This window comes from Cetorhinus maximus, chromosome 5, assembly GCF_964194155.1.
Source record: "Cetorhinus maximus chromosome 5, sCetMax3.hap1.1, whole genome shotgun sequence".
NCBI classification, from domain to species: Eukaryota; Metazoa; Chordata; class Chondrichthyes; order Lamniformes; family Cetorhinidae; genus Cetorhinus; species Cetorhinus maximus.
Genome location: NC_135883.1, coordinates 124,468,992 through 124,491,287, shown reverse-complemented (window position 1 = coordinate 124,491,287; position 22,296 = coordinate 124,468,992). Strand labels below are relative to the sequence as shown.

General features: G+C 43.9%; 1 protein-coding gene across 3 annotated transcripts in view; it reads right to left on the bottom strand.

Annotated features, from left to right (window-relative positions):
• Positions 1–19,161, bottom strand: part of ibtk (inhibitor of Bruton agammaglobulinemia tyrosine kinase) — a 153,849-nt gene extending 134,688 nt beyond the window's left edge. For 2 of the 3 annotated variants that reach the window (XM_078542450.1, XM_078542451.1), the window contains exon 1: positions 19,005–19,146. The gene's annotated coding sequence lies outside the window, so the exon portion shown is untranslated. Of the gene's footprint in view, positions 1–19,004 lie in introns of all 3 variants that reach the window. The other variant, XM_078542452.1, reaches the window with a different exon arrangement.
• Between the last annotated feature and the right edge of the window lie 3,135 nt (positions 19,162–22,296).

Genomic DNA, 22,296 nt, shown 5'->3' with positions numbered 1-22,296 from the left:
TTTTACTACTTTGCTTTAGGATTTTCAAGCTACTCTCCACCTCTTAGTTATTATCACCCATTTCCATCCTCATGTAATCATCATAATGGACAAAAGAATTAAATACATGTGCAATGATACCCATAGAACTCACACCAAACATGGTGTTTTACTTCTGCAATCCAAAGGGTGTTCCAGTCTACTGCACCTGATATTCCCAGGCAGTCTCCGATCCAAATACTAACCAGGCCTGCATCTGCTTAGCTTTCGAGATCAGAAGCTTTCAGACTGGTATGGCCATAGGCATACTATGTCCCCAACAGGTTGGTGTGATGCATCTGGTGTGTGGGTGAAGAGAGTAAGCATGCTTTCTGCTTTTGTGTGCTCATTTGTTTCTCATATCAGCCTACACTGCTGGCTAGCAGCAATGTGAAAAGGAGCCAATTTTTTTTTATTCATTCATGGGATGTGGGCTTTGCTGGCTGGGCCAGCATTTATTGGCCATCCCTAGTTGCCCTTGAGAAGGTGGTGGTGAGCTGCCTTCTTGAACCGCTGCAGTCTATGTGGTGTAGGTACACCCACAGAGCTGTTAGGGAGGGAGCTCCAGGATTTTGACCCAGCGACAGTGAAGGAACAGTGATATGTTTCCAAGTCAGGAGGGGGAGTGGCTTGGAGGGGAACTTGTACCCATTTATCAGCTGCCCTTGTCCTTCTAGATGGTAGTGGTCATGGATTTGGAAGGTGCTGTCGAAGAAGGCTTGCTGAGTTCCTGCAGTGCATCTTGTAGTTGTTACACGTTACTGCTACTGTGCGTCAGTGGTGGAGGGAGTGAATGTTTGTGGTTATTGTGCCAATCAAGCGGGATAATGGCTCCACTGAAAACAAATGCAGCGGAGGTCATTAATGATTGCAATAAACAGTTGGAGAGATGGGTGGAAGACTTACCTTGGGAGGCCACTGTCACCGAGGAAGTTCTGGAAAACATACAAAGCCTGCCTGTCATGGCAGAGCTGGATATCAAACCCACAGTGGAGGAGCTTAGCAAAGCTATTGACTCACGGGTAAGGTTCCAGGTGCTGATGCCATACCGCCTGAGTTCATCAAGCACGGGAAACCGAAGACCCTGCAGCATCTGCACGAACTTGTCTGTCTCTGCTGGAGAGAGGGGGCAATGCATGAAGCAAAGATGGTGACCTTGTATAAGAACAAGGGAGGCCGCAGTGATTGCAACATGTATCGAGGAATCTCCTGCTGAGCGTCGTGGTAGAAGTTCCTTCGCCGCATCTGTTCCAGTGAGGCTACTTTCCAAAATGGCGCTTCTAACATGTCTTCTTTTTTCCTTAACCAAGGTTTCCCACCCACTGTGGTTGGCAGAGCTCTCAACCGTGTGCAACCCATCTCCCACGCCTCTCCCTCCCAGAACCATGACAGGGTCCCCCTTGTCCTCACTTTTCACCTTACCAGTCTCCTCATTCAAAGGATCATCCTCCGCCATTTTCACCAACTCCAGCATGATGCCACCATCGAACACATCTTCTCCTTAACCCACCCCCCCTCCAACAAATCAGCATTCCATTGGGACCATTCCAACCGGTACACCCTGGTCCACTCCTCCATCACCCCCAACACCTCATTCCCCTCCCATGGCACCTTCCCATGCACTCACAGAAGGTGCAAAACCTGCCCCTTTACCTCCTCGCTCCTTACCATCCAAGGGCCCAAACACCTTTCAGGTGAAGCAGTACTTCACTTGCACCTTCTTCAATTTGATCTACTGCATTCACTGCTCCCAATGTGGTGGTCTCTACATTGGAAACACCAAACGCAGACTGGGTGACTGCTTTGCGGAACACCTTCAGTCTGTCCGCAAGCATGACCCAGGCCTTCTTGTCGCTTGCCATTTCAACACATCATCCTGCTCTCATGCCCGTATGTCTGTCCTTGGCCTGCTGCAATGTTCCAGTGAAGCCCAACACAAACTGAAAGAACTGCACCTCATCTTCCAATTAGGCACTTTACAGCCTTCTGGATTTAACATTGAGTTCAACAACTTCAGACCATGAACTTTGCCCTCTCTCCTCACCCCTTTTGTATCCCTTATCTCAATATTCATTTTTATTTTTTATTTTTCATCCTCTTGTTTTTATTTATTTTCATTTTTATTCATTCATTTGTTTTATCCCCACCTTTTATCCTGCTTTCGATCCTTTTTCCCCACCACCATCCCCTCCCCCCACCCCACCTCCACAAGGGCCATCTGTCACTTGTTCATGTTGTTCTTTTCCGAGTGCTTATCCTTGTCCTGGAATGATCACATTCTGCTTTCATACCTTAATGCCACTATCAACAACTCCTTTAGCCCTGACCACTACCATTAACACCCCCTTTGTCCTTTTGTTCACGACATCTTTGTCAATCTCTCCTTTGCCCCCACCTATCGCTGGCCTTCTATCCAGTTTCACCTTCTCCACCCTCCTTAAACAGTATAAATTTCATCACATTTTTACTTCTCTATAGCTCTGAAGAGTCATATAGACTCGAAACATTAACTCTGATTTTCTCTCCACAGATGCTGTTAGACCTGCTGAATTTTTCCAGCATTTTCTGTTTTTGTGTCGTGGGAGAAGTATTTGCCCGTGTTACCCTTGTCAGATTGCAGATCCTGGCTGAACGCATCTACCCCAAATCCCAGTGTAGTTTCAGAACTGGAAGGTCTACAATTGAAATGAGCTTCTCAGACCAACAGCTGTAAGAGAAATATTGTTAACAAAGGAGATCACTATATATTGCCTTCATCGATGTCCAAGCTGAGCAGGAGAGTTTGGAACAACAGCAACCTGAGAACACCAAACTGCGAGTTTATCAAGCCTGCGTCCTCGACACACTCCTCTACAGTGGTGAGACCTGGACAACATACACTAGGGAGGAGAGAAGGCTGAACAGTTTCCATCTTCACTGTCTCAGACATATTTTTGGCATCTCTTGGCAGGACAAGGTCACCGAAGCAGAGGTCCTGAAGTGTGCTAATTCCATCAGCTAAGCTAATTTCACTCATTGCTAAGCCAACAGCATCTGCACTGGCTTGGCCAGTTCATCAGATGGATGATGGCCATATACCCAAAGAGCTTCTGTACGGTGAACTGGCCACTGAATCACGACCTTCTGGATGTCCATACCTCCGCTACAACGACACCTGCAAGCAAGGTATAAAGGTGGTGGATATTGTTGCTGACAACTGGGAGACAGTCGCTGATGGCCGTGACCTCGATGCTCACTGAAAGGGCACTGAAAAAAGTGAAAAGCTCAGCTGACCAAGAAGTGGACCCAGAGAAAACAGAGGCCAGCAAATCATGCATCTTCTTAGTACTCTGCCTCTTGCGAGTAACCGATGGGGCATGCTGTTTGATACGATCCGCCAGTCGTTGGAACGTACGACCTACAGTACCTGGCATCACCGGCACTGAAATTCATATACATTGTGTTTTCCACCAACAGAATGGTGCCGTCAAGTCAAAAAGAGGTTCTGAGAACCACACAAATGAGTAATATGGTATATGAATTTCAGTGCTGGTGCAATGCCAGATACATAGGATGCATATCCCATCCTGTGCTTGCAAAACTCAGAACATAATGTCTAATGTTAGATGTGATTCTGCAATTGGGCAGCATTTGCTGAACAATCCCAAGTGCGTTAAGAATTACACTAACAATCAATTTAAGATTATCAGTTGGCAACTTGCCACACTTATGCATATGAGAAAAAACACATTTGTACACAGTCCTCAGCACATAAAAGGAATATGTCCAGACACTGCACTTTTCTTGAATAAATGAAAATAAGGTGGATAATAGCTCCCTGGTGCATTCGCCAATATCTCAACCAAGAGAGCCAAGTTGCCAACAAATCAGCACTCCTTTTCTCGCACAATATAAATTGTTGTTCCCTTTGAAATTTGACATTCTTACATCAGTCCTGTTGAGTGCAAGACGGATAGCTTCGAAAGCATGTCTTTTTTTTCAGCAATATGCGCAATTTCAGGAGTCAATCATTGCAGTCTACAATGATAATACAGTATGTGTACATTTAAACAGTCATCTGTTTCAACACAAACTGTTTAAAGCAAATTGTGAATCACTCCAGGAAATCAACAATGCAATAGAATTGTCCACGCAAACAAAAAATACATCTACACACTCTTCAAGCAATTTAAATAAGGTGTTTCAATTTGCTTGCATCCTTTAGACTCCGAATATAAAAGTCATCAGCAATATGTCACATTCATTTGTCAACTGATTCTTATCATAATGGTATATATTAATGTCCAAAATCCATGTACACCAACTGTAATTATATTGTGACAAGGTTATTTAAAAAGCTAATTGTTTGAAATATAATTTTTGGATGGATCAATTTATTTGAAAAATGTTGAATTGCAAGGGACAATTTGTTTTCCTTATCCATCCTCACTTGATCAAATCATACTGACACTCTTAGTCATCTGAAACCTGGGAAACCTTTAAAAATTACATTCTACAAACCATGAAACAGGTTAAAGAAAATAAAATGTCCAGGGCCTTTTCAAGAACATAGAAGACCATTAGTCAGACTCTCCACATTGCCTAATCATCAAGATCCACATTCATGACACATTGACTATGTTCAATAACACTCCTGTGAAGAGCTGTGGGATATTTTATTACATTAAATGCATTATATAAATACAAGTTGTTGTTCATCTGTCCTGCAATTCAACCTCTACATTGCTTTGCTCTCTGCCGAACTAGAATCTCTTCATTCCCTAAACTTAGTTTTCAAAGAGGAGGTAGAGATGCAGAGGAGCTGATAAAAGGATTACCAGAGTTAAGAGCCCAAGCAGCTAAAGGCATAGCTGCCAATGGTAGAGTGATGGAAATTAGGGATTTATATTAGAGGAATGCACACCTCTTGGTGGACTGTAGGGCTGGAGGAGGTAAAGAAATTGGGGGGCATGGTCATGGAGGGATTTGGAAACAAGGATGAGAATGTTAAAACTGAAGCAGTCAGGCTGGTAATCAATGTAAATCATAAAGTACAGGGGTGATAGATGAAAAGGAATTGATGCAAGTCAGGATATGGGCAGCAGATTTTTGAGCCCGAGTACCTGCATCCAACTGCCACAAATTTGCTCTTCCAGGTTTAACTTTTAAATACCGTGACCACATAAACACACTAAATTCTTTTCAGACATTTTATTTCAGGACTGAATAATCGAAGCTTCCCAATAAAACACACTGCTGTTTTTGGCATTCTTGCGGTTCTTCTTGGAACTGCCTCCAGAGATTTAATGCTTGCCTTGTGTTTCAGTGGCCAGAATTGGGAGCAACATTTAAGGTGTAGCCTGACCAAGGAATGAATGGTTTGCATGACTGCAACTTCTACTCTATTGTTTTCGGTGAATAGCTCAGTTTTCTATATGCCAGGTGATTGCTACTCCACAGTCATGTGTTTGAGCTTAAGCACCTTCACCTTCAGCCATTTCAATACCATTCAGGAATTATGTGTTACTCATTTTTTCCCTTCCTATCCATGACACTTTACAATTGCCACGTTAAATTTCATCCGGCATTGTTCCACATTATACCTTTTATATAGCTCATGTTTGCTATATGATTACTATTCAAGTATCGTTATTAACTTGAACAGCTTGCACTGAGTTTCTGAACACACAAAACTCACCTAAATCAGAAATACAGAGATCTCAACACTGATCCCACAAGTACCCCAACACCAGTATAGGATGTCTGAAAGTATCTCAGTGTATATCTGTTTCTTCCTGCCTTAAATTGATTTCTTCACTATGCTTTGATTTTACCTCAATTCCCACTGCTTATGGTTTGTATTTTTTCCATGTGGCACGTCAAATGCCTTTTGATAGTCAGCCAGTCATACTCGAGACATCACTTCCTCAACAAAGATGAAGAGCTTAGCCGCACAGGATCATGATGCTGCTTAATAAATAGGTTATCATACAGGTATCCTAATCAATTCTATTATTCTGCTCAATACTGAACTAACATTACTGGGTTTGCAATTACAGCAATCGGTTTTGTCTTTCCTCCAAACTACTGGAACCTCCTCGGTATTCTACTTTGACTGGGGCTTAGTATTTGGGCTACAAAACAAGAACTTATCAGAATATGCTATTGTACTTTTGCACATCAATGCAAAAGACAAGGCTGAAGCATTTGCAACAATCTTCAGCCAGAAGTGCCAAGTGAACGATCCATCTCAACCTCCTCCAGAGGTCCCAACATCACAGATGCCAGTCTTCAGCCAATTCAATTCACTTTGTGTGATGTCAAGAAATGGCTGAAGGCACTGAATACTGCAAAGGCTATTGGCCCTGAAAATATTCTGACAATAGCACTGAAGACTTGTGCTCCAGAACTTGCCGCTCCCCTAGCCAAGCTGTTCCAGTACAGCTACAACCCAGCAATGTGGAAAATCGTCCAGGTATGTCCTGCACACAAAAAGCAGAACAAATCCAACCTGGCCAATTACCACCCCATAAATCTACTCTCAATCATCAGTAAAGTAATGGAAAGAGTCATCAACAGTGCTATCAAGCAGCACTGGGCTTAGCAATAACCTGCTCGCTGACACTCAGTTTGGGTTTCGCCAGGGTCACTCAATTACTGACCTTATTACAGCCTTGGTTCAAACATGAACAAAAAGCTAACTCCAGAGATGAGGTGAGTGAGTGCCCTTGACATTAAGACAGCATTTGACTGAATGCGGCATCAAGGAGCCCTAGCAAAACTGGAGTCAATGGGAATCAGGGTAAACTCTCTGCTGGAGAGTTGGAGTCAAACTGAGCACAAAGGGAGATGGTTGTAGCTGTTGGAGGTCAATCATCTCAGTTCTAGGACATCACTGCAGTAGTTCCTCAGCATAATGTCCTAGGCCCAACCATCTTCAGCTGCTTCATCAATGACCAGCCTACTATCATCGAGTCAGAAGTGGGGATGCTCGCTGATGAGTGCACAATGTGTGGCACGATTTGTGACTCCTCAGATACTGAAGCAATCCATGTCCAAATGCAGCAAGACCTGGCCTGGATATTGTCTTGGGCTGACAAGTGGCAAGTAAAAACAAAAAAAAATTCTTTCGAGTTATCAACAGTCACAGATTGCAACTCTTTTGAGTACAATCACAGTTCTTGGTTTCCGGGAGTGGGACATGAACCCACAACCCTCTGATCCAAAGGCGAGGGTGCTATGAACTGAGCCACAGTTGACACCTCAAGTGGCAAGTAATATTCACAGCACACAACTGCCAGGCAATCACCATCTCCAACAAGACAGAATCTAACCATCGCCCCTTGACATTCAATGGCATTACCATCACTGAATCCCCTATTATCAACATCCTGGGGGCAGGGGTGGGGGGGGCGGTTACCATTGACCAGAAACTGAACTGGACTAGCCATATCACAACTGTGGCTATAAGGGCAGGTCAGACACTAGGGATCCTATGGTGAGTAACTCACCTCCTGACTCCCCAAAGTCTGCCCACCATCTACATGGCACAAGTCAGGAGTGTAATGGAATACTCTCCACTTGCCTAGGTGAGTGCAGCTCCAGCAACACAAGAAACTTGACACCATCCAGGACAAAGCAGCCTGCTTGATTGTTTGTGGATAGGGTGCCATTCGCTCCCTCCACCACCAACGCACAGTGGCAGCAGTGTGTAACATCTACAAGATGCACTGCAGGAACTCACCAAGGCTCCTTAAACCCACAATCACTACCATCTAGAAGGTCAAGGGCAGCTGAAACATGGGAACGCCACATGGAAGTTCCCCTCCAAGCCACTCACCATCCCGATTTGGAAATATATCGCCGTTCCTTTAGTGTCACTGAGTCAAAGTCCTGGAACTCCCTCCCTAACAGCAATGTGGGTGTACCTACACCACATGGATTGCAGCGGTTCAAGAAGGCAGCTCACCACATCTCAAGGGCAATTGGGGATGGGCAATAAGCGCTGGTCTAGCCTGCAACACCCACATCCTATGAATGAATTTAAAAAAATACACTGGTGCATAAACTAAAACAAAACTATAATTTTATTTATATTTTTTGTACATTATGCATTTAGGTTTCATTTGGAGACAACTTCTACACCGCCCAATATAGATTTTCAGAAGAGCCCAAACAATTATGCCACCTATACTAGGACGCAGATCAATCGTACCTCTGGTGCCTCGTACAAGTTGCCACTTTGCATGCGTTAGGCCAGTGAGCAATGCTAGGCCACTTGACTATATACGTCATCAAAACAATGAGTGTTACCCTTATCAGAATGCAGAATTTCACACTTTACAAGATTAGTCAGCGGACAGCATTCAAGACTCCATTTCTGACTTATTTTTCACCCTGCCTAGTCGAGCATTTCAAACCAACTGCAGTGCTACTACAAACCCACTATATTGGCATAGATCCACTAATGCAGAATAAATCTGGGACCTTCTGACCTTTAACAGTTCAGTGCCACAATGGGTAGTAAATTTACCCAGTGAGTTACCAATTGGCAGGGTGCTGCTTTTATGAAGCATAATAAAATTTGGTTTAAATTACAGACTTACGCAACAACCTAATTTATTCACATTGATAAATTTATATTGCGTAAAACTGCAGCATTTGTTTGCAACAGAATCAAAAATTGTATGAAAGGACCTAATAAAACCCGAGCAAATAATTATATATAACGTCCCTGCAAAAAATTCAAGAAGGAAAATGTGCTCTTTCTTGGTACAACAAAGGGCAATGCAATATATGTATTAATTCCAAAATTCAATGGGTACCTCAATCCAAATGAAAGTATTCCCTAAATCCATGTTTATAGGTGGTCTGTAAATAACGAACTTTGAAAGTGGCACTTGGTGGCCATTCTGTCCTGTTTTGTTACAGTTAAAACTGTTGGAAGGAGACACCAAGCAACACCAGCTCACTAGGAACCTGTTTGATGATACTTGGCTCATGACTTTATGACAGCCTTGATCCAGAAATGGACACAAGAGCTAAACGCCAGAGGAGAGGCGAGAGTCGCTGTTCTTGGCATCAAGACAGCATTCAATGGAGTATGACATCGAGAAACTCTAGCAAAACTAAGGTCAATGAGCATCAAGAGGATGGCGACTAGAAGCCTACTTGGCACAAATTTAAAATAACATTTGCAAAAAGACTCAAACTATCCTGCTAATCGTTATTTTCTTTACTGCAGCAATCACCTACTTCCAGCTCCACAATGTGCCTCAACTTCAACCCATCTGCCATTAAACCTCCATACATGCCTTTGACATTTTCAGACTTCATGCCAATGCTCGTTTCTCCAGTCTCCATTCTTCTTAGTCCCCACCACAAGCTCCAATTCATCCAAACTCCAAATTTGTATTCCATCCATGCTCCACAGTCCCAGCACCCTCACTGGCCTGCGCTGGTGCTCAGCGCTCCAAAAACTTATTAGAATTTGTGTTCCTTTCTAAAATGCCTCTCCATCCTTAAAATGTCACCTGAACTCTTCATTCATTGACAGCAGTCTCCTGTGCATCCCACTTTCTTATGTCTTACTGACAGCTGTGCTTTCAGTCACAAAGGTCCCACAGTGATTTTCTGTCCTTAAACCTACTTCTCCCTACATTGGCAAACAAGTGCAGCTTTGGAACGGAGTGCAGAGCTGGGACTTTGGTGAGTGGGGGAGTTTAAAGTGTTAATCTTGTTCTTGAAAAATCTAATCTAGACTGTAATCAGCAACAACATTTTTTAAAATGCATTTATGGATGTAGGCAGCACTGGCTAGGCCAGCATTAATTGCCCATCCCTAATTGCCCTCGAGAAGTTGGTGGTGAGTTGCCTACTTGAACCACTGCAATCCACATGGTGTAGATACACCCACAGTGCTGTTAGGGAGAGAGTTCCAGGATTTTGACCTAGTGACAGTGGAGGAACGGCTATATATTTCCAAGTCAGGATGATGAGTGGCTTGGAGGGGAACTTCCAGGTGGTGGCATTCATATCTGTCTGCTGCCCTTGTCCTTCAAATGGTGGTGGTCGTGGGTTTGGAAGGTACTGCCTCAGGAGCCTTGGTGAGTTCCTGCAGTGCACCTTGTAGATGGTACAGTGCTGCCATTGTGCATCTACAGTGGTGGGAGGAGTGAATGTTTGTGGATGGGGTGCCAATCAAGTGGGTTGCTTTGTCCTGGTTGGTGTCAAGCTTCTTGAGTGTTGTTGGAGCTGCACTCATCCAGGCAAGTGGGGAGTATTCCATCACATTCCTGACTTGGGTCTTGTAGATGGTGGACAGGCTTTGGGGAGTGAGGAGGTGAGTTACTCGTCGCAAGATTCCTAGCTTCTGGCCTGCCCAAGGTTGGGCATGGGACTGCGTAAGTAGACTTTCTTCCAGCCTTAGACAGGGTAAACACACTCTGCTGAGGGAGCTACTAAGTTAATTAGCCAACCAGTTGAAACTGGTTTCTCTAGGTCCAGTTCAGTTTACCATAAATTCATGGTCCTTTAGTGCAGCCAAGGCAAAGAAGTGCAGCTTTGGAACTGAGTGCATACCTGGGAGCTGGGTGGGAGGGAAGGAAACGGACACCAGGGGGTTTGGCCGAGGGGGGGGACGCGAACGCCAGGGGGTTTGACCGAGGGGGGGACATGAACGCCAGGGGGTTTGACCGAGGGGGGGGACGCGAACGCCAGGGGGTTTGATCAAGGGGGGGATGCGAACGCCAGGGGGTTTGATCAAGGGGGGGGATGCGAACGCCAGGGGGTTTGATCGAAGGGGGGGACGCAAACAGCAGGGGGTTAAAGGTTGCGGGGGGGGGGGGTTCTTTCCTTATGCTTTTTTTTATCTTCTCCCTGAAGGAATTGTTTCTTATCCTACTACAGGGAAAGGAGATAGCTGTTTCATGAGTATTTGGTAAGTGGTTAAGGTCTTTTTCAGTCCCAAGGTTTAAAATAGTATATGAACTGGTGGTAAAGTTCATAAAATAAATAAATAAGGGAAATAACTAAGTGAATAATATAATTAAGTAATTAATTTCAACGCATTAAGGATGGCAGGACAGGTGATGTGTCAAGGCTGCAGGATGTGGGAGCTCATGGATGCCAGTGAGATCCAGGGCAAACATGTCTGCACCCAGCGTTTGCGGTCGAGGAGCTCCGGCTGAGAGCCATTGAGCTGGAGGCCGAGCTGCAGACACTGCAACAGGTCAGGCAGCGGAAAAGTCATCTGGATGCTTTGTGCCAGGAGCCAGTCACACCACTTAGGATAGGGTCTTCTGATTTGGTCATTGGTCAGGGACAGGATGGTGTGACTGCGAGTGAGGCAGGTAAGGGGACCCACAGGACAAAAGTGCAAAAGCCTCAGGCTTTGCAATTGTCCAACAGGTTTAAGGCTCTCTCAGCTTGTTTGGATGAGAGTGGGGTCTGCAGCGCGGGTGAGCAAACTGACCATGGGACAGGAAGCCATTCAAACAGGGCGGGGCGGGGGGTCGGAGAGGAGTGCAAAAAGGAATGTAGTGGTAGTCGTGGACAGTATAGTGAGGAGGATTGACACGGTTCTCTTGCAGCAAATAGCTAGGGTCCATCAGCTCTGTTGCCTGCCCGCTGCCAGGGTTCGGGGCATCTGCACCAGGCTGGAAAGGAACTTGCAGTGGGACAGGGAGGATCTAGTCGTCATGGTCCATGTAAGTACCAGCAACACGGTAGAACTAGGAAAGAGGTTCTGCAGGAACTAATGAGGATCTAAGCATTAAATTAAAAAGCAGAACCTCAAAAGGTAATAATCTCTGACTTATTACCTGAGCCATATGCAAATTGGCATAGGATACATAAAATTAGAGCGATGAATATGTGGCACAAAGATTGGTGCGGGAGAAGTGGGTTCTGGTACATGGGGCACTGGCACCAGTACTGGGGAAAGTGGGGGCTATACCGTTGGGACGGTCTACACCTGAGCCATGCTGGGGCCAATGTTTTAGCTACATAACTAGGGAAGTAGAGAGTGTTTTAAACTAAATAGTGGAGGCAAAGGATCAAATTTGGGAAGATTTGGTAAACCAAAGAGTAGAGAAAAGGCAACAGAGAAAGATAATGTGTAAATTGATAAACAAACTGTGCAGGAAGGGACAGAGTGTACAAATCTAAGAGTAAATCAGCAGATAAGGCTAGAGGTTACAAGATAATAAAAGGACAACATTAAAGGCTCCGTATCTGAATGCACGAAGCATTCAAAAAAAGCAGATGAACTGAGAGCACAGGTAGAAATAAATAAGTACGATCTGATAGCCATTACAGAGATATGGCTGCCGGATGACACAGATTGGGAACTGAATATTGGAGGGTGCGTGACATTTGGGAAGCTAGAAAAAAAGATGGGTGACTCTGTTAATTAATGATGGCGTTAGCACAATAGAGAGGGATGACCAAAGCTCAGGAAACCAGGATGTGGAAATAGTCTGGGTAGAGATGAGAAATGGTAAAGGCAAGAAGTAACTTGAGAGTTGTGTACAGACTACCTAACAGTGGTGGACATTTAAGGGGGTATTTCAAAATACACAGAATAGATACATTCCAATGAGAAAGGAAAACTCCAAGGGGAGGAACATCCCTGCTTAACTAAAAAAAAATTAAAATAGCAACAAACTTAAAGAAAAAGCATGTAATTGCACAAAGATGGGTGGAAGGTCAGAAGATTGGACAGAATTTTAAAAAACAGGAAAGAATGGCCAAAAAATTGATAAGGAAGAAAAAATTAGAGTACAAGAGAAAGGTAGCTCGAAATTTAAAGACAGTAAGATTATCTATAGATATTTTAAAAAGTGAGCGTTGGTCCTATAGAAAGTGAGTTTGGGGAAGTAATAATGGAAAATGAGATGGCAGATGAATTGAACAGGTATTTTGCATTGGTCTTCACTATAGAGGATACAAATAACATCCCAGAAATAGCTGTAAATCAGGAATTGGAAGTGAGAGAGGAACTCGGGAAAATTACAATCACCAGGGAAGTAGTATTGAGAAAATTGTTGAAGCTATGAGCCAACAAGTCCCTGGGTCCTGATGGACTTCATCCTAGGGTCTCAAAATGAGTAGCTAGGGAGATAGTTGATGTGGTGGTTTAAATTTTTCAAAATTCTCTAGAAAAATAGCAAATGTAACTTCTTTATTCAAAAAGGGAGGTAGACAGAAAGCAAGAAACTACAGACCAGTTAGCTTAACGTCTGTCATGGGGAAAATGTTAGATGCTATTAAAGATGTTATAACAGGGCACTTGGAAAAAGTTCAAGGTAAGCAGGCAAAGTCAACATGGTTTTGTGAAACGGAAATCACGTTTAACCAATTTATTGGAGCTCTTTGAAGGAGTCACATGTGCTGTGGATAAAGGGGAATCAGGCGATGTACTGTATTTAGATTTCCAGAGGCATTTGACAAGATGCCACATCAAAGGTTATCAAGAAAAATAAAAACTTATGATGAGGGGTATCACATTGGCAGAGCTAGAAGATTGGCTTGCTAACAGGAAACGGTAGGCATAAATGGGTCATTTTCTGGTTGGCAAGATGTGACGAATGGTGTGCCAGTAAGCAGTGCTGCGGCCTCAGCTTTTTACAATTTATATAAATTACTTGGATGAAGGGACCAAAGGTATAGGTACTAAAATTGCTGATGACACAAAGATAGGTAGGATACCAAGACGTGAAGAGGACACAAGGAGGCTACAAAAGGATATAGATAGGTTAAGTGAGTGAGCAAATGGATTATAATGTGGGAAAACGTGAAATTTTCCATTTTAGCAAGAAGAATCAAAAGGAAGTATAATTTCTAAATGGAGAGAGATTACAGAGCTCTGAGATGCAGAGGAGTCTAAGTGTCCTAGTGCATGAATCGCAAAAGGCTGGTATACAGGTACAGCAAGTAATGGAGGAAAGCTAATAGAATGTTATTGCTTATTGCAAGGGGAATTGAATATAAAAGTAGGGAAGTTATCCTTCAGTTATACAGGGCATTGGTGAGACCACATCTGGAGTACTGTTTACAGTATTGGTCTCCTTATTTAAAGGAAGGACGTAAATGCATTTGAAGCAGCTCAGAGAAGGTTTACTAAACTAATACCCGGATTGCGCGGGTTGTCTTATGAGGAAAGGTTAGACAAACTAGGCTTGTATCCGCTGGAGTTTAGAAAGTAAGAGGTAACCTGATTGAAATATATAAGATCCCAAGGGGTCTTGACAGGGTCAATGTGGAGAGGATGTTTCCTCTTGTGGGAAAATCTAGTATTTAGGGGGTCACTGTTTAAAAGTAAGGGGTCACCTGTTTAGGACAGAGATGAGGAGAAATATTCTCTCTAGGAGTTGAGTATCTTAGGAACTCCCTTCCTCAAAAGGTAGTGGAAGCAGAGTCTTTGAATATTTTTAATGCAGAAGTGGATGGATTCCTGATAAGCAAGGGGGTGAAGTGTTATCAAGGTTAGGTGGGAATGTGGATTTGAGGTTGTAATCGGATCAACCAAGGTCTTATTGAATGGCAGTCCAGGCTCGGAGGGCCAAGTGGCCTACCCCTGCTTCTAATTCATATGTTCATATGTCTCCTCCTTAAAATCCACATCCTTGTCCAAACTTTGAGTCACCTCTTTAGCTCATGTATCTAAAGCACCTTGGGATGTTTTTCTGTGATAAATGGCACTATATAATTTCAAGTTGTTGTTGCTTAGCATTGAAGTGCTGTTTTATTCTCTTGTGAACAATTGTGTGGATTGGAAAACACTCAAGCTTTATCTACATAGGAAGTCACCAAAGCCTTACATAATCAATAAGATCACATACTTCCTCACAACAGAAGATTTGATGAAGTAAATCCTTTGCATCATAATGTCCTAAGATCAATGAAAGTTGAAATTTTGGGCTTAAAAACAATTAACAAATGCATATGACAAAAAAATGGAATTCACAAGCAAAAATGAGTGACTACTCTATTTGTAAAAACCTTAAGTTTACAAGAAAACATGGCCTGGAGTTTCCACTTGATTACGTTGGTTTTCTTGGCGCAATTTACCTGATACCAGTGCAAAAGATCAGGGGACGTGGCGGCATAGTGGTATTGTCACTGGACTAGTATTTCAGAGACCCAGGGTAATGCCTTGGGGACCCAGGTTTGAATCCCACCACTGCAGATGGTGAAATTTGAATATGATAAAAATCTGGAATTTAAAAGTCTGATGGCAACCACAAAACCATTGCCGATTGTCATAAAAACCCATCAGGTTCACTAATGTCCTTTAGGGAAGGAAATTTGCTGTCCTTACCTGGTCGGGCCTTCATGTGACTCCAGACCCACAGCAATGTGGTTGACTCTTAAATGCCCTCTGAAAAAGGGATGGGCAATAACAGCGACAACCACGTGAGCAAATAAAAAAAGTGCCACTTGTATTCAGTGCAACTGGATTTTCCACAATCTTTTTGTTAGTTTTAAAAACATTGCACTATAACCAGGCCCCGATACAAAATTGGCCTTGCTCCCAGGGTGAATTGATCATCAGTGAGAGTTTCCATCAAGTGCACTTCACAGAATTACAGACTTGTTACAGTGCAGAAGCAGGCCATTTGGCCCATCATGTCTGCACCATCTCTCCAAATGAGCATTCTGGCTCAGTGCCGTTCTCCTGCCTTTTCCCCGTACCCCTGCACATTGTTTTGATTCAGATAATCATCTAATGCCCCTCTTGAATGCCTTGACTGAACCTGCCTCCACCACACTTCCTGGCAGTGCATTCCAGGCTCGAACCTCTCATTGTGTGATTGCATTTGCTTCTTTTACAAATCATTAAGTCTGTGTCCTCTTGTTCTCAATCCTTTTACACATGGGAAAAGTTTCTCCCTAACTACTCTGTCCAGTCCTCATGATTTTGAACACCTCTATCAAATCTCCTCTTAGCCTTCTCCTCTCCAAGAAGAACAGCCCCAACTTCTCCAATCTATCTTTATAACTGAAGTTTCTCATTCCTGGAACCATTTTTGTAAACCTCTTCTGTATTCTCTCCACTGTGTTCACATATTTCCAGAACTGTACACAATCCTCCAGCTGAGATCTAACTAGCGTCCTATGCAAGTTCAGCATAACCCTTCCTTGCCCTTGTGCTCTATGCCCCTATTAATAAAGCCTAGGATACTGTATGCCTTATTAATTGCTCTCTCCACCTGTCCTGCCACCTTTAATGACTTATGCACATATACACCCAGGTCCCTCTGCTCCTGCACACCCTTGAGTTGTACCCGATTTTATATTGTCTCTCCATGTTCTTCCTAACAAAATGAATCACCTCACACTTCTCTGCATTGAATTTCATCTGCCACCTATCTGCCCCCACTCCAACAACTTGTCTCTGCCCTTCTGAAGTTCTACACTGTCCTCCTCAACAGTTTACAATGCTTCCAAGTTTTGCATCATCCGTAAAGTGCATACCAAGAACTAGATCATTAACATATATCAGGTAAAGCAAGGGTCCCAATACCAACCCCTGGGGAGCTCCACTACAAACTTTAGCAACAAATCCAGCCCAAAAAATATCCATTAACCATTACTCGCTGTTTCCCATGACTCAGCCAATTTTGTATCCACATTGCTACTATCCCTTTTATTCCATGAGCGAAAACATCTCATGAGTCTGTTGTGTGGCATTGCATCAATTGCCTTCTGGAAGTCCATGAACAACACATCAATAACATTACCTTCATCAGCCCTCTTTATTACCTCTTTAAAAAACTCCAGCAAGTTAGTTAAACACGCAGGTCTTCAAGAAGGCTCCAAAAGTTAACGTGAAACTTTTGGACACAAGGACTCTTCATAGGTATCTTCTAAATGTTTTTGAATGAATTTCAAAAAAGTACTAAGGCACTCAGTATTTCTTTTTATTCATTCATCAGATGTGGGCGTCGTTGGCTAGACCAGCGTTTATTGCCCACCCCTAATTGCCCTTGAGAAGGTGGTGCGCTGCCTTTTTGTACTGCTGCAGTCCATGTGTTGTCGGAACACCTACAGTGCTGTTAGAAAGGGAGTTCCAACAATAGTGAAGGACAGTGAAGGGTTGTGCCCCAATCTAATTGGAAAATAGTTTCAGTAATTTAAAAGAAAATTCAGGCTACTCACAGGTGGTGGATTGACAAGGTGATTTGTGATAAAACTCTTTTCCACTAGAATAATCAAACTTAACCAGGTTACAACACTTAAATATATCAAGGGTTTTTTTTAAGCAAAATATTTTTATAAAATTTTTTAAATGGCTGTCCAATTCTGCTGGCTCAGGAAATAACAGCATTTTTTAAAGCTGGCAGAAATTTTAGGGCAGAATGGCTGACCCCACCAAAAGCAGAAACTCTATTTCCATATGTTTAAGAGACAGTAACTTGTTCAGAAGAGACACACCAAAAGTGCCACACCAAAATTATACAGCATTATACAAATTGCAAATACAGAAACATACTGAAAAGCAAACTCCCTTTCAGAACAACGGCAGGCAGATGTGGTGGGGGCAAAACTGCCATTCTTGAGGATAAGAACTTCAATAAACTCAAAACTTGGGGATGTCAGAACAATCAAACTAATAACTAGCTAAAGGCATTTAACCTACAGAAGAGAGATGAGAACATCAAAGATTGTTTATCCACAGAATAGAGATATTGTTCGAATATTTAAGTTCTTAAATAAATTGAACTATGATGTGTTCCTGGTTGGACCAAGCTCCAGAACCGAAGGACACAGGCTGAACCTTCAAAAAGGGAAAGTGCAGAGTGGGTAACTGGGTCCAGGAGATGGATTGCGGAATGCTCTCCAGTCCTATACTTTCCAACGAGCTCGACACCATCTAAGACAAAGCATCCCACTTGAACAGTGCACCATCGACCACTTCACTATTCACTCCCTCGACTAGCGCACAGTAACAACAGTTTGTACCACATACAAGGTGCACTGCAGCAACTCACCAAAGCTCCTGACCACTACCACCCAGGACAAGAGCGGCAGGTGCATGGGCATATCATTGCCTGCAAGCTCCCTTCCAAGTCACGCACCATCCTGACTTGGAACTTCCACTGTTCCTTCACTCTCACTGGGTCAAACTCCTGCAACTCCCTCCCCAAGAACACTGTGGGTGCACCTACACCACGTAGACTGCAGTGGTTCAAGGCAGCAGCTCACCACCATGTTCTCAAGGGCAATTAGGGATGGACAATAAATGCTGTTCTTGCCAATGACACTCAAATCCCAAGGATAAAAAATGTTTGTCTTTGATTGATCTCTAACTCAAGTTGGTCAGCTGCAGACATTTGCCTGCTGTGGGAGGGGGGGGAGAGGTTGGAAACAATCATCTATTAACTTTCAATTTTGATGACTATCCAGGGTTAGAAATACTCACATTGGAACAAAATAAATTTAATCGCGCTAGAACTTTATATTCGAAAAGCCCCTTGCAACACTCGTGTATGAAGGAGACCAAGGTACTGGAAAATAATTGCCGGGGGAAAAAAATCTTCAGAAGTAATAGAAACGTTTTGGAATAACATTATCTGGGCTATAATTTAATTAACGGGATTATTATATATCAAAGATTGCAAGCGTGTGTTACATAGAAACAGGAAGATAGAAAATTTACTGAAGGGGGTCAGTGCTGTCCATGTTTCACTCTGGCCCAGGACGGTCACCTTTAGCCTTGCCCTTCCTCACAAACTCATTCGGTCAGAGGTTTCCTGCGTGCTGGGCCCTAACAGCAGACGTGGCACTAAAACAACCAACCTTCTCCTTACAGAGTCAAAGCAGAAATGCCGAAGAGGAGCCTGACCCGGCCCCCCCAGAGAAAACACCGAGGGGCCGGGAGTCAAGACCGAGGCCCCGGGAGTCGGGGTGTCAGGGAGTCGGGGTGTCGGGGGTTTGTGGGGTGTGTCTCGCCCTCACCCGCTTCCACCCAGCCGGCCCAGTGCCCGGGGCTGCCTCCTTACCTCTCGCTAGTTGAAACGGGCGCTGAAGAGGGCGGTGGCGCTGGACTGAGTTGGGGATACGCTGCCGGGAACCATAATCACAAACTCGGCTGCTGCTGCTCTCTCGGCTCCGACTGAACCAACCGTCTGCACCAGCACCAGCACCAACACCCACCCCGCACCCTCGCCCGCTCCCATAGGCTCGCGCTCTCAGCATCTCCAGTCCTGATTGGATGTGGGCTGCCCCTCGTCTCTCTGGGTGCATACAGTCTCCAGGTAGAAAGTGAGTAACTGTTTGAATGTCTGACTATCTGGTCGACCGTCTTTTGACAGTTTGAATGTCCGTCTGTCTGTCTGCCTGACCTTTTGACTATGTTTGGCTGTCCGTCTGACTGTGCCTATATAACTGTCTGTCCAACTGTTTGGCTGTCTGTTAAACTGACTGACTGACTATCCCTGATTATCATTTCACCTCTTCTCTATTTTTCCTTAGTTCTGTTGAAGAGTCATACGGACTCGAAACATTAACTGTGTTCCTCTCCGCAGATGCTGTCAGACCTGCTGAGTTTTTCCAGGTATTTTTATTTTTGTTTTGGATTTCCAGCATCCGCAGTTTTTTGCTTTTATCCCTGACTGTTCGTCTGACTATTTGCCTGTCTATCTGTTTGACTGCCTGTTTGACTGTCAGCTTACATGTTTGACTGTCTATTTGACGGTCCATCTATCTGACTGGCTCTGTAACTGTTTTGCTGTCTGACCGTCTATTTGACTGTTTGCATGTCTGCCTGTTTGACTGTCTATTTGACTCTGCCTGTCAGACTGACTTGCTGCCTGTATGTCTATTTGACTTTCTGTGTCTGTCTGACTGTTTGACTGTCTGTCTGACTGTTTGACCCTTGGTCTGTGCTTCTGACTACCTGTCTGGCTGTTTAACTGTCTGCCTGCCTGACTCTTTTGTCTGAAGGTCTTTCTGTATATTTGACTATGGTTATAACGTGGCAGATGATGTGTGCCAGACGGACCAAATTCACAAGGGAAACTTGGCCACACTGTCACAATGGTTTTGCATTTTGTACTTATTATGAGAAGATGTGCGCACTGAATTCAGAAGTAATGAGTCCACTAAGACCTTTGGAGATTTTAAAAATTAAATTAAAATATTTATTAACAAAAGAAAATATTTCAAACACATACATAAGACGACATAGGACTGAGATGATGAGAAATCATTTCACTCAAATGTTTGTGAATCTTTGGAACATCTCTAGCCCAGAGATTGTGGATGCTCCATCGCTGAATACATTTAAGACTGAGACAGACAGATTTTTGCTCTCAGGGAATCAAGGGTAATGGGGAACAGACAGGAAAGGAGTTGAAGCCCCAGTCAGCCGCGATCATTCTGAATGGCGGAGCAGGCTCGACGTGGTGTATGGTTTACTCCTGATTCTACTTCTTTGTGTTCTTGTGCTTTGTCTGTCTAGCTGACTGTCTGTCTGCTTGGATGTCTAACTCTTTGACTCACTGCCTATCTGACTAACATATAAACTAGTCTGTTTATATGTTTAACTGTCTGAATGACTGCTCCTGACTGTCTGTCTGACTGCCTGTCTATTTGTTTGACTGTTTGTCTAACTGTTTGACTGCGGTCTATTTGACTGACTGTTTGACTCTGACCATCTGTCAGACGGACTGTCCATTTGCCTATCTGGCTGTCTGACTGTTTGCCTGTCTGTTTGAGTACCTTTTTTACTGTCTATCTATGTTTTTGACTATCTATCTGTCCGTTTGACTGTCCATCTGTCCGTTTGACTGTCCATCTGTCCATTTGACTGTCTGCCTGTCCCTTTGACTGTCACACTGACTGTATGTTGGACTGTTAGATTGTCTGTCTGTTTCACTGTCCGTCTGTTTGACCTTCTGCCTGTCTGACTGCCTGCCTGTCTATCTGACTGCCTGTGTGTCTATTTTTCTGTTTGACTGCCTGTCTGTTTGACTGTCAGGCTGACTGTTTGGCTCTCTGTCCGTTTGGTTCTCAGTCCGTTTGACTCTGTCCGTTTGACTGTCGTACTGACTGCCTGTCTGTCCATTGGACTGCCTGTCCATTGGACTCTGCAACTGACTGTTTGACTCTCTGTCCATTTGACTCTCTGTCCTTTTGACTGTTGAACTGTCTGTCAGACCTTTGACTACTTTTTTGGCTGTCTATCCATCCGTTTGACTGCCTGTCTATCTGACTTCCTGTCTGTCTATTTGACTGCCAGTGTGTCTATTTGACTGCCAGTGTGTCTATTTGACTGCCAGTGTGTCTATTTGACTGCCAGTATGTCTATTTGATTGCCTGTGTGCCTATTTGTCTGTCTGGTTGTCTGTTTGACTGCCTGACAGACTGTGTCCATTTGACTGTCTGACTCTCTGCCTGTCTGACTATCAGTTTGACTGTCTGTCTGACTGTTTGAGTCTTGGTCTGTGCTTCTGACTACCTGTCTGGCTGTTTAACTGTCTGCCTAGCGGACTCTCTTGTCTGAAGGTCTTTCTGTATATTTGACTATCTTAGGACTGAGATGAAGAGAAATCACTTCACTCAAATATTTGTTAATCTTTGGAACTCTCTAGTCCAGACGTTGCGGATGCTCCATTGTTGAATACACTTAAGACTGAGACAGACATATTTTTGCTCTCTCAGGGACTCAAGGGAAATGGGGAAAGGACAGGTAAGTGGAGTTGAAGCCCCATTCAGCCACTGAATGACAGGGCAGGGTCGATGGGGTGAATGGTTTACTCCTGCTTCAATTTCTTGTGTTCTTGTGTATTGTCTGACTGACTGATTAGCTGCCTGTCTGTTTGCATGTCTGACTGTTTGGCTCTCTGCCTGTCTGACTGACTGTTTGCAAGTCTGTTTAACTGTCTGTCTGACCGTATATTTGACTATTGACTGCCTGTCTGTTTGACTGTCTGTCTGACTATTTGCCTATTTGTTTGACTGTCTATGTGACTGTTTGCCTGTCTGACTGTCTGTCTGACTGTCTGCCTGTCACCTCCTGACTTCACAAAGCCTGTCCACCATCTACAAAGCACAAATCAGGAGTGTGATGGAACACTCCCTACTTGCCTGGATGAGTGCAGCTCCCACAAAAGCAAGAAGCTTAACAGCGTCCAGGACAAAACAGCCCGCTTGACTGGCACCACATCCACAAACATTCACTCCCTCCACCACCAACACACAGGAACAGCTGTGTGTACCATCTACAAGATGCACTGCAGGAACTCACCAAGGCTCCTTAGACAGCGCCTTCCAAATCCACAACCACTAACA